This window comes from Anguilla rostrata, chromosome 2 (assembly GCF_018555375.3).
Source record: "Anguilla rostrata isolate EN2019 chromosome 2, ASM1855537v3, whole genome shotgun sequence".
NCBI classification, from domain to species: domain Eukaryota; kingdom Metazoa; phylum Chordata; class Actinopteri; order Anguilliformes; family Anguillidae; genus Anguilla; species Anguilla rostrata.
Window position 1 is genome coordinate 838,268 of NC_057934.1, and position 12,716 is coordinate 850,983.

Below are 12,716 nucleotides of genomic sequence, written 5' to 3' on the forward strand. Positions count from 1 at the left end.
ATAGGGTGGATTTGCAGTCTTTCGTGTGTGGCTATGGAGACTGAAGCAGCTGCTTCTGATTTTTAAATAGAGGTGCTTGTTTGCTTCTGACTTTGAATCTGCTGGAAAGCCCAACCTGTTGAGGACGGCGGTGATCTCCGCTGCCTGCGTCCGTGCACAGGCCTTATTGTGTATCCTGCTGTCTACATCCGTACATTTCGTATTGTAGGCCAACATGTTGATGATGTAGATTCCTATTTTACTGTTCATGAAAATTACTTCGGATTGTAAATATATTGGGTTACCGGACAACAACAAAAAAAAAAAAAGCATGGGAAAAAGATGTGAAGCATTTTCATTTGAGGTTATCAGAGGATTCGGTGTTATTGTAATCTATCTACTATCTTAACTGCGCACACTAAAGTCATTTCATATAGGGTGCTGCCATCCGTTGTTTAAACACTCTAATTGGTGTGGTCTTGTTTTAAGTCAGATTTGTGCATCGTAGCTCTCTGTGTCTTGCACTATATTTTCCGTGGGAAGTTATGTGCTTGTTTTGTGTGAGATCTCTCATCAGATGTAGAATTAAGTCCTATCGTGCTCCCCCAGCGCGGCTCTTGGCTTTCCGGTGTTCTGCTCGAATGGCGTTCACTTCCATACGTCTTTTCCTGTCAGCTTGCTCCTTTCACACAAATGGAAATGAAAAGTGGATCGGTGACTCGCCTTGTTCGCACGGGAGGACTTAGTGCTACCATTACTGTCAGTCTGAAACTGTTCAATGTCGCGCCAGATTCTCCGGCGACTGTCTTGAGAAGCGCACGTGCATAAGTGGTGAGATGTTAAGCGTTTCTCGGAGCTGGGTACTGTAGTTAAAACGAAAGGGCTTGGCCTCGACACACCTGTGATCTCCTGTGCTTCATTACCTTTTAATTCTCAGGCTGAATGAGGTGCGTTTTTAACTAACTGAGCCGAACTGGTGCTGAATCCTGAATCCTAAAATTAGCATTTAAATTTTCTGATTACACACTGCACGCTAATGTTGTCTTTTTAATCATTGCTTTCTAAACAATATGTATGGATTAGAATATTTTCTCTGGACAGAAGTGTGTATTGAATGAAATTATGGTAACAGTTCAAGATAAATGCACTGTTTTTGTCTCTAACATTAACTTTTGTTTTATTTATTTTTCACTTGTTAGCAGTAGTTCTATGATTTTTTTTACTGGTTTGTTGACTGGGAGGTACAGCAGACATGCTACCCAGGCCCCTCTACCAACACGGGGTCTGTCAACAAGACAAGCTGCTTTCTGGCCTCATACCCCGAAGTCCTTGTGTTACATGAGAGGCCGCTTAATTCCCTAAAACACCAGTGTGTGTAAATACGTATGTACAGAATGCTAGCTTACAGACCAGCAGTGTAGATACGTATGTACAGAATGCTAGCTTACAGACCAGCAGTGAAGATACGTATGTACAGAATGCTAGCTTACAGACCAGCATGTAAATATCCTTTTTCTTTGGTGTTGGGGAACATGGGGCTCGTGTGGAATGGTGTGTTCTGATGGTCAGCATTTCAGACCTGCGTACTCTCTCTCTGTCTCTGTCTCTCGCTCTCTGTCTCTCTCTCTCTCTATCTCTCTGTGCTGTTATTTCTCCTGAGCTGCGCTTTGGTTTATCAGCTTCTGAACTTGTTTGTATATGTCCTGGCGTTGGTTCTTTCAAGAGACAAATAAGAGGCTTGGAGCAGGAGGAGGAAGAGGAGGAGGGATTTGGTGCAGCTCGGCACGCTGCCTCCTTCATCAGGCCGAGCGCTGATCCTGTTTGTCTCCATCACCGTGCCCGACAGGCTCATTCCAGGCCCCCAAACGAGCCCTGCGTGCTGCTAAAACTGGCTCTAAAAATCTAAGGCCGTCTTGTGCAGACCCGAATCGGCCGTGGGGTTCACACTTGGGCGTGGCTCGGTTTTCAGGTTATTCAGGACATTCCAAATTAGAAATTACGTTCAGTCTCATGCCATTTAAAAAAAAAAAAAAAAAAAAAAAAAAGTTCCAATTTTTAGGTGAAGGTTTAATATACCCATAATTGTGAGCAGTAATATTGCTAATTCACTGATTGTGAGCAGTAATGTTGCTAATTCACCCATAATTGTGAGCAGTAAAGTTGCTAATTCACCCATAATTGTGAGCAGTAATGTTGCTAATTCACCCATAATTGTGAGCAGTGATGTTGCTGACGATGTGTAGTTTTGGGATTTGTCTCATTCATGCATCATTTCTTCACCCAGTTCAGCAAAGTCTGTTTCTCTCTGAACGTATTGATATTCAAGTCATTACACTTCAATGCAACAACAAATTGCACTCCATTTTACTGGTGCTTTGCCTTTGATTCCTGCTAGAAAAAAAAAGCCAACTGGGAATCTTGAATCAATCCGCTCGGCTTTGTAATGCAGTTTATTACCGCATAACAACTTAAAGCGAGCATGGCCTTTAAGCAAGGCCTTTCATTCCTGCGTGACGCAGAGTAAAACGAACGAGGAGACGACTCCAGTTGAAATAGTTTGTTCAGTTGGGGATAAGCCGCCTGGCTGTGGGGGTGAAGTCCAGCCTCGTTGGCGATGCACTGAGATTAAAGAGGGGTCTTGGGTGTGCCCGTACAGTGTGACGGGGGGAGGGGGGGGGGGTCTTGCTGAAGGGGGTGTATCGCAGGCTGGTGCCCCCCCCATGTTTGGCGTGGGGCCAGCGTGACGGGCGCAGGCCTGGCCGGGGGCTCATGTCCACCCCTCAGCTGTTGCTCTCATTAACAGGGCCCCCAGCTGCAGGCGGCCCCGTGCGCCGTGCCGTCCACACAGGAGGGGCGGCGGCCGGGCTCCTTATACGAGGCCCTCGCTGGGGGGGGGGGGTCTGGGTGGACACGCCGGGCATCAGGCCGGGGGGGTGGGGGGTGGGGGTAATTGACATGCTTGTTTGCTAGAGTGCGCTTTCAAAGGCCTTTCTGCCTCTTATTGCGGGTGCTGTGGTGACACTGATCGAGCCTCTCGACTCATGCACACCCACCTAATCTGTTTCTGAAATGGGAAACCTATTACATATGGGACTGACCTGCACAGTAAGTCAATATATGTTCTACAAGCCATATATTACTGTGTGTGTATTGTATTACACAGCACACATTACAGAAGGCTGCAGCTATATTAAATCTTGAATCCTGAATAACTTTGTTATGGACTCTCTGGCTACTGACTAGTCTCCTTCACAGACGGAAGACGCCGTATCTGACATTTTCAGATCTGGGTAACTCAACGACCCCCCAGTTCCTCCCGCAAGCCCAGAGCAGAGCTAGCTGTAGAACCAGGATGCTAATGGAGCTAGCAGTAGAACCGGACCTCTAATGGAGCTAGCAGTAGAACCGGGACGCTAATGGAGCTAGCAGTAGAACCAGGACGCTAATGGAGCTAGCAGTAGAACCGGACCTCTAATGGAGCTAGCAGTAGAACCGGACCTCTAATGGAGCTAGCTGTAGAACCAGAACGCTAATGGAGCTAGCTGTAGAACCAGGATGCTAATGGAGCTAGCAGTAGAACCAGGATGCTAATGGAGCTAGCTGTAGAACCGACTCAATGAGCAGTGGAACCGCGCTAATGAGCTAGGTTTTCTGACGCTCATCCGGGAATGCGGCAGAGATGGATGCGTCTGGGTTCACCTTCGGAGAGCGCAGAGTTAAGTGGCTGTTATGGGAGGTAATGGCGATGTGTTTAGTGGTGGGGGGGCCGCGGGCGGGCCGCGGGGGGGGGAGGGGGGCGGGGTGCTGCAGAGGACATCCCTCTAACCTTCAGGGCTCTTCTGCACCATGGCGATGCTCGTCTGTCGCCGCGACGACGCTCTGTCCGGCACGTCTTTGTCTCGCTGCTGCTGTCTGTCAGCCGATTGGTCGCTCGGCACAAAGCACGTCCGCCAAAGCGAGCCGGGGGGTCTGGGGGCTCCAGGACACTGTGCTGTGGACAGAATGCTTTTGGCTCTAATTCTGTAAACACATTGATATACAGGTGCATATACACACACATGTATGCACACGCATGTACACACACACGCGTGTCCACAGATGCAAGAACATTGTGTATGACTGCAGTCTTCTGTTGTTACTTTCGTCATCAATTATTAACACATTTTTAAGTAGCGCCATGTATCCCAATTAAGAGGCGAGGCAGTGTTGGGGGTATCAAACATGCACCGTGTGTCTGAGGAGGTTTTAACCCTGTTGTGCTGTGCGTCCTACGCAGACGTTTTCCATGAGAAATACACACAGTTTACCAGAGATGCCACTAATCATCTGGAGTATTTCTCATTTAGAGACAAGACGAGCAATTTTATGAATGTCATTTTTCATTCAATCACTTCCATAATATGATGCACTTCAGTTTAGATGAAACATTCACACGCAAAGCTTTGTTATGAAGTGTCAGAACAAATGATTTACAGTACCTGAAGAATGGCTGCCAGTCCTGTATAATGTATGGGAACATCTCCTTCCATATGTCACTGCCATTCTGCAATTATTACTTTGTGTCTGGTTTTGCAAAAATTGACAGTGAAATTTCTCCGTACATATTTGGCCGTAAGGAGTTGTTTGGGGAATTCCTGCTAACAAACTGAGGATGAATTGCTAAAGAAAACCACGGCCTTTAAACGGGTCGATGAACAGAGGAGGCCCTCTTTTGTTCTGAAGCGCCTGCGTTCAGATAAATCAAGGTGTGCGGAAGTGTCTTTACTTCTCACTCACACAGGGCAGCCAGTCCTGCGGGTTTATGACGTGTGTCTTGATGTTAAATTGATGAGGTTGTGATTTTCGATGTAAAGGTGTTTCCAATTAATGTCCCAGTTTGTCAGATGTGCCGTCACAGCGCAATTGATTTTCAATATTTATATGTGGCGTGTATTATATATAGAAGTGATATTTTCAGATTGGTATTTTTTAATAATGCATCACAGTGGTTTGATCTGTTGTGTGACCTCACTTATAATGACTGGAGAGAAGGGATGTGGTTTTAGACGGGAGAAATTCTCTCTGCCGGAAATCATCGCACAAATGTCAGTCTGCATCCATCTTCTGAAATGTGTGTGATTATAATGATCCACTCAGGTTTGTATGGATTAATTTGCTGAACTGACATCTTTAGCTTTGGTACCTTACAGAGGTTATCCATATATGCAGCTGGTCATTCAACCACATTGGGCTGTGCACCTTGTTACATGCAGGTGATTGAACTAACCTCCTGCATGTGAGCTGTGCTCTCTCGCTCTCTCTCTCTCTTCACCTGTGCTCCACTTTAACAAGCTGCTGATTACCTGATTGGCTTCACCTGCCGGTGGCCCCACAATAGGCCTGCTGCAGCTGAAGAACAGGAGAGGCTTTTGAGGAGCAGTTTTGTGGCTGGACTGTGCACTTTGATGCAGGCTTGTGGTTTTGCAACAAGGGTGCAACAGTAGCCTGGAACTGAACCAGTGAACCGAGCTTCCCTTGATACAGTAGATACAGTAGTGCATATGCAGTGATGATTTTTATACTGGTGTCACTCGCCCTTGTGACACCCCTGGGACGGAGATGCGGCAGTTCCGGGAAACGCCGTTGTTTGCCACTCGAGAGAGAGACAGAGAGTGCACCCACCCCAACACAAAAACAAATAATTGAACACCTTCACTCTTATCCCTCATGGGTTCCCGGCAAAAACAATAAACTAAGACAAACTAAAGTAATAAAGAACGCAAAACTTGGCGACAGCTTTTCAGCTCGCCGCTGGGATCCGCTGGGATCCTCTGGGATCCGCTGGGATCCGCTGGTCACCTTGGCGTTGGCGTGTGCAGCGTCTCGTCGTTTGACAGCGTTAATCGTGCGGGCCGCAGCTAGCTGTAGCTGAGCGCTAACGCTACCGTTCAGAACCACGGAGAGCTCACGCAAGCCCGTCGTCGCTAGCCCTAGCGGCGGTGCTATTTACGACCCTTCGCTCTGCCTCGTCGGCACTCTCTGCAGCAGAGCGGTCAGTGTGCAGTCAGGCCTGACGGGGGGTAAACTGCTGGTTCAGCAGCCCTGTGGGTCCTGGGCAGGTCATAGGTGGATGCGCACTTAAGTGCTCCGGGTAAAAACATGGATGCAGGAGCCCTTCTGTGGAGCCCAGATCCTGACATCGGTGCCACCTGAGGCGTGTTCCCCACTCTCCTGTAAAGATAGTGAGAGGCAGAAGTCATTATCTCACTTTGAAGCACAATAAAAGGCTCTAAAAATGCAATTATTTCTTCTTCTTTTTATTACAGGGAGGCTTGAGGCAGGACTCTGGATGTCATGCTTTATTGATTTTGATGCACAGCTGTGCATACCCAGTCTGTCTGTTGGTTATTTTTTCAATATTACTTCTATGTTATAGTGTTTTGTGTTATGTTTAAGGTACATGTGCCGGTTAGTTTTGGTTATCCTTGTCCGATATAAATAAAGATAACACCCAAAATATGACCCATTGAAAAGGACAATTAATTGCACAATATGAGCCTTTTGAGTCACAAAGGCAGAGCCACTTTAAGTCATAATGGGAATCGGAATGAATTAAATATTGCACCAAATTATCATCATTGTAATATATATGTTTTTAGCAGACATCATTTTCCTGGGCCAATTACTCATGGGTGCTTTTTATCAATTTAGACCGCTAGATGTTTGAGGAACCCGTTTCATTTGAAGCTCAAAGCCACAGCTTCCTGGTTAATTCTAATTCCATGACCATGACAGCACACTGATTAATGAACACTGATGGGTAATGAACTCATGGGAGGCGGGACGGGGTGATTCAGTGATCTCCTTCTCTTCCCTTCCTGCACGATGCCAAAGAATGACCCTTTCTTCTCCGATTGGCACGGAACAGGAAATGAAATGCAGTCTGAAATGCACGCGGCGACGACATGAAAGCTTAAACCGCGTCTCTGTAGGCTCCGGGTTTGCTGAATTACAAAGGGCTCGCCTTTCTGTGGATCTGAGATAAAAACAACAGCGGAGGAAGAGTTTGCATTTTCATCAATGGCGAATTGGGGGCAATTTTAGATAAGTGCGGACATATCCAAGACACTTGGAGGGCATTTATGTCAATCATAAAGGTTGGAATAAACCCGGTATTCTGTGTGTGGGCGGGCGTCCGTGCCTGCGTGTCTTTCAATGAACAGAATCAATGTAATGGTAGAAGACGTAGCCTTTTACGCGCATAAACTTACGTGTATTGTGTGCGCATGCTGACATGTTTTGCGAGGTATGGCCTTGCATTTTAAACATGCTAAAGGATCACGTGTGAAAACCCCACAGTCACGACATCAGTGCGAGCCTCTGGGCGAGAATGGCACAGCTGTTCTGCTCCGCACGGTCTCCACTGAGCTCATTTCAGCGCGATCTGAGCTGGCGCGCGCGACAGGATGATGGCTCGCCTGTCAGTCACGTCTCCCGGCAGTAATGCCCTCAATCGCAGACCTTCAGATATCCTTCAAAACTCCGACGCTAACGGAAAAGGCGCGACTGAGACGAATCGGCGTTTATATTCGGACTTTTAAAAAAATGAAAACTGGTTCCCCTTTAAGAGCTCACTCCGTGTCTCAGTCGTAGGCCTATCCATAAATGGAGAACGATGAGGCGGGTCCAGGTCGGGGGACCTTGCGTCTCTTTCGCCTCTGTGGAAACGGGGTTAGGGTTCAGAACTGTTTTAGCCCTCGGGAGAAATGAGCGCAGCGGAACAGCGGTGTTTTCCCCGCACGCGATCCTTACGCTCCTGGACCCAGCTGAGGAGCTGCAGCCTACAGCTGTTGTGGAGTTGCACTTGCAAAAGCGATTTGTTTACACCGGTGATGCTTGCAATCCGTCAAGTCAAAATAAGTTGTAATATAATAATAATAATAATAATCATCATCATCTGCGAGGTTTTCTGCTATTACATTGATTTTTATCCTTGCATGCTGACACGGTAAATTATTTTTCTTGAGTTACCTCTAGAGAGAGGTTGGTACTTGTTAAATAACTGAATACATTCTCAAAAAAGATCTCCTGTCTGCAGATGGTCGATAATGATTATTGTAATTTAATAATAGTGCCGCCAGAGCGGTTTATGTTCAGCCAGAGCGGTTTCTGTTTCGCCAGCGCAGTTTCTGTTCCCCTCATTCTGTCGTCGCTCCCTTTTCCGCTGCCTCGTTGTGACAGAGTGCTCCAGCCCCGCTCGTCACCTGGAAGCTTAGCTCTTCACCTTCGCCGTCAGCAGTGAGCCAAGCCCTGTCAATCAAGCCCCTGAGTCGCGCCCTCGCTGTCAGTCACCGTGAGCGTTATAGATCGCTGTGGCAGGACGGGGGTTTCCTGCACACTGTCGGGGAGGGGGGGGGGGGGGTGGGTTTACTATGCAGGGTGAGGCTTTGTCAGTGCAGTTATTTACAGGATGAACTGTAACAGTAGGTAAGGATAGTTGTTGCGAGCAAACAAACTCTAGAAAGGACTTGAAAACTTTTAGGAAATGTTTTTTTTCCCCCCAGTCTGCTTTTGCAGTTGGAATTGAATCACCGTAGAATGGCTATTTTGGATGAGAAAATATGGATAGGGTATTTGTTTTTCTGCAGGAACATTAAATTTGGTTCTTGCATTGGCAAGTGTGTGTAGTCTCTGCAGAGCAAATGCAATAGTGTTTGATCCAAAAAACTGTAATTGACACATTGGGATCACAATAATAAGTAAAAATTGATGTTCAGCACTGAAAACAAAACACAAAATACTGAATGCTCATTTGTATGAAAATGTCTCCTCCACACCAAATCACCCAGAGGACCCAATCAGTCCGTAAATGTTTTTAGTGAATGCATAATGAGCATGAAGTCCTCTGTTAAATACTGTCAAAAATTCCAGTTCTGAGCAAGTTAGGCTGGAGGCACGGGGGATATTAAAAATGCGTGACAACATAAAGCTTATTGTATTTCAGGCTTGAACATACATCCAGTATTAGATGGGGGGAACTTTCTAGACTCGTAGCAAAGCTGTCTTTAGCCAGCCCAGTCTCGACCACGTACAGGAATCAGCCAGTGCAGCCTGGGGTTCCGTCCTCTGTGGCTCTGTCTGAGCTGTGATCTCATCTGTCTGTGACCCTCTGAGCTCATATCAGGAGGGCTGACTGTCTGCTCTCCTTTAAAGTAAAAATAAGAATTTCTGTGACACTGCCTTAAAAATTCCATCTCGTTATGGTGTGTGTGCTTGTGCGTGTATCTTAGGTGAACAGGGGGATTATGGGTGTATGTTCATGTGCTGCAAGAGTCAAATCTGAACAGTGCTAACTGTGCTATGAACGTCAGTTGAGCATTTGTTTCGTCTTTTGATGTAAATTCTGCCAGAGAACTTATCTAAACTTGTAGAGTGAAAGTCACTTTATTCCACAAGTTAATGAAAACACTGCGTACGTGCATGTGTGTGTGTGTGTGTGTGTGTGTGTGTGTGTGTGTGTGATGAAACAGAGACATCCAAGATGAAGATGTACTGCCCGGGGAATAATCACACATGAATAATTAATCGGTCAATACAATACTGTGATTTGTTATCTGGATATAGATACATCTGTCTGCATAATTTATGTGTGTAGTTTTTACAAGACCATTTTGCATTTTGGGCTTGTATTTTTAAACAAATGGCTAAAAATACTTTGGGGGTGTCCAGTTGCACATGCTGGCTGTGGGTGAATTCGGAGAGTGATTTTGCTGATGGAGAACTCCCTCTGTGTCCATACGGACCAAGCTTGGGGAGTTTCTCCTGTAAGTGGATGTATAATATTTTCATTGGACCTCATGTGTCCCTGGTGTTGGTCGGAGGGTTGGTGTATTGCAGCCAGTCGCTTGCTAGCAGCTCATAGGCGCGGTTGTGTTTGGTGTTGTGCTCACCTCAGCCTCAACTCAACTCTATGGCTCAGTGGCATTAAGCAGGATTTAAAGAAGCACAGTTTTTCAAATGAGCCACTTTATTTAATAATACTTGAGACTCTCATATGCCTCCATTAAATACTCCCAAATAGCTGATTAAACCCGTGTTTTGCTTTCTTGAGTATATGCCTGAGGGTCTTGTTATAAAAAATTTTAAAAAAAAGGAAAATCTGCAGTTCCCCTATTAAAATGCGTGTCTGATTGGTGCTGTCTTGTCTGGAAAGATGTCACATTTTACATCACATTTAGTCTCTCAGCAGCAGTAAACAACAGCTGCAAAGATACAGAATCTTGATTAAGAAAAAAAAACCCAACAGGCATGTGCTCTGTGGCAGTGTTCCCTTTTTGCCTGTGAGGAGCACTTTATTTTTTCCTCTGTAGCCATCCTTACTTCTGTAAAGTTGCATTTTCATTACTTTCCTTGGTTGTTATTATCTGGCGTGTGGTCAAGATTGAAAGGAGGCTATTTGGATTGGATTTGAAGCGTTTTAATTTTAATATTTTTGGTTGATATTAGCACATTCATTCCAAAAAGCAGCTGTGAGGGACATTTCAGTGGCTCCTCTCCAACAGGCTTAATGAGTGACGGAAGTAAGAAAGAAAAATCTGCCAGACGGGCGACCTGGGTTCTGTGTCACGGAGGGGAGGGAGTGTGCTCTGAGCAGATTCATGAGCTTCTGCGTGTTTTGTGCGGTTAGCGCTGTGGCACCTGATTGGCCGCGGAGGAGTTTTTCATCTCTTGCCTCCTCGTCACACAGGGTTAGGGTTAGGGTTAGGGTTAGCTGAAGGCACGTTTCCCAGGTTAATGAGGTAGGCAAAAAAAGAAGAAAAGTGATCACTGTTCCATTTTATCCAGGATAAATAATGGGAGAAATAAGCTGTACAACAAATCAGCCACCACCTTGACAACCATGGGAGGGAAACTGGACCAAATGTCTTCAGATGTGAACACTTGGCAGTTATTGATAAGCACACACACACACACATAAATGAAAATCTGTGACACTGGTCTTTAATAACACTTCCTATACTACAGTGTCCCCATACAACACTTCCTATGCTACAGTGTCTCCATTACTGCTGAGAAGCTGAAGTAAATTCGCGAGTTCATGAAGTTCATTTAGTGTTCTCCCAAAGCAAATGCGTAGAGTCAACAGTGTACGGGCGGAAGATATTTCCAACTTCACTGCAGTGCACTTGTCTGAAGCTGCTGTTGTGAACTGTGAGGATGAGGTGATGATGACTTGCTCTTATCAAGTAGTTTTCAGCCAAGGAGCTGAAAGTGCTTTGGGCTGAAGAGGGGGAACTCGTCTCCTCTCCTGCCCGTATGCAGAGCAGACTCACCTTGGTTACGCTCAGAGGCTGCTTTCACACCAGAATGGCGCTTCCTCATTGGTTGATGTGTAGGAAATGTTTACTACCTAATTTGATTGAACTATGGCTAATTATGGCACCGGGATAATTATGCTGACAATGAAGTAACAATGTAATTATGATTTGCGTAAAACTCTCTGATTGCAAATGCAGCACCTCAAATAGGACAGTGTCCCTATCACTGCAGAGGGAAGGATTCTCCATATGGCTGCAGAATCTGTGTGCTCCCAGTGATCATAAAGTACAAGCCAGCCAGAGTGGTGTTGGTGACACAGGTAACTGGAGATGTGCAACTAGTGATTCTTGTATGCAAAGAACGTTCTGGATAAAAATACATAATGTAAAAAATAAAATTACATTTCACTCTACTTTATCATATTGTGTATATAGTCAACCAGATTGCTAAAATGTAGTTTTATATTATGAAATAATGAGATGGTAGGATTGAATTGAAAATGTAGAAATTGTAGGCTTTGGTTGATGTAAGGCTATATGCAATATTTCAAAGCGGATTGTAAGCTTTAAATCTGTATTACCATAATGAAAAACGCGTATTTATGGAAGATCTGAAAATGGGGTACTACCTTTTCAGGTGATAGAATGTAAAAAAAAAAATGTAAAGGAAATTTTATTTACTGGTTTAAAAAAAATTCACATCATGGATAGTTTAAGCATTATCATTACTGTGGGCTGGTTCTAAAACTATTATATAAATTCTTGGAGGCAAGAATAGACGGGAATGATATCAACAGACCTGCAGCGCGGCCTACAAGCGCTCCTCATCATCGGCGTGCGTTACAGACAGCTGCAGATCCGCGCGCCAGAGATCATATAAAAGCTTGTAAATCACAGGGCTGTACGGCACTAACGCGTCGCACAATCAGTCATTCCACACGTGTGCCGCGCGGATTCATCGCAAACGGAGGCCTCATTCATGGGCTCTTTCTTTCTGAAGATAAACTAATTAACTTGCCAAACTACATCTCTCTCTCTCTGTCTCTCTCTGATTTGCATCGTCAGACCGACACAGTGTTTAAATCCGTAGAGGGTAATACACGGCAGATAATTGCTCTGTTCTTTTTTTTGTGTGACGTGTTCTCCACCTATTTATATACGATGTGTGCGCAGGTAGGGGACATTCGGGAACGCGTCTGAGAAGCCTCTGTTTGCCGATGTCAGAGCGAGGCGGTAATGACCTTATGAAGCATTTATGAAGAGGCTTTTAGCCAATGACCTCAAAGTACTGCACAGTAAATCAAAACTCACCTACTCTACCTCCCGTATACTGAGCAACCCACTTTGTGATGCAAACGGAAGGCTATCCACCAATCAGGTGCAATCAAAGACTCTCTGATTACTTGATTATATTGTAGGGCGGAAATGAACTGTGGCAGA

At 45.4% G+C, this 12,716-nt stretch overlaps 1 protein-coding gene across 14 annotated transcripts in view; it reads left to right on the plus strand.

Moving 5' to 3' along the window:
• The window catches only part of LOC135243072 (calcium-activated potassium channel subunit alpha-1a), a 166,514-nt gene that overhangs the window by 1,544 nt on the left and 152,254 nt on the right, over positions 1 to 12,716 (plus strand). The gene's annotated exons all lie outside the window — the stretch shown is intronic.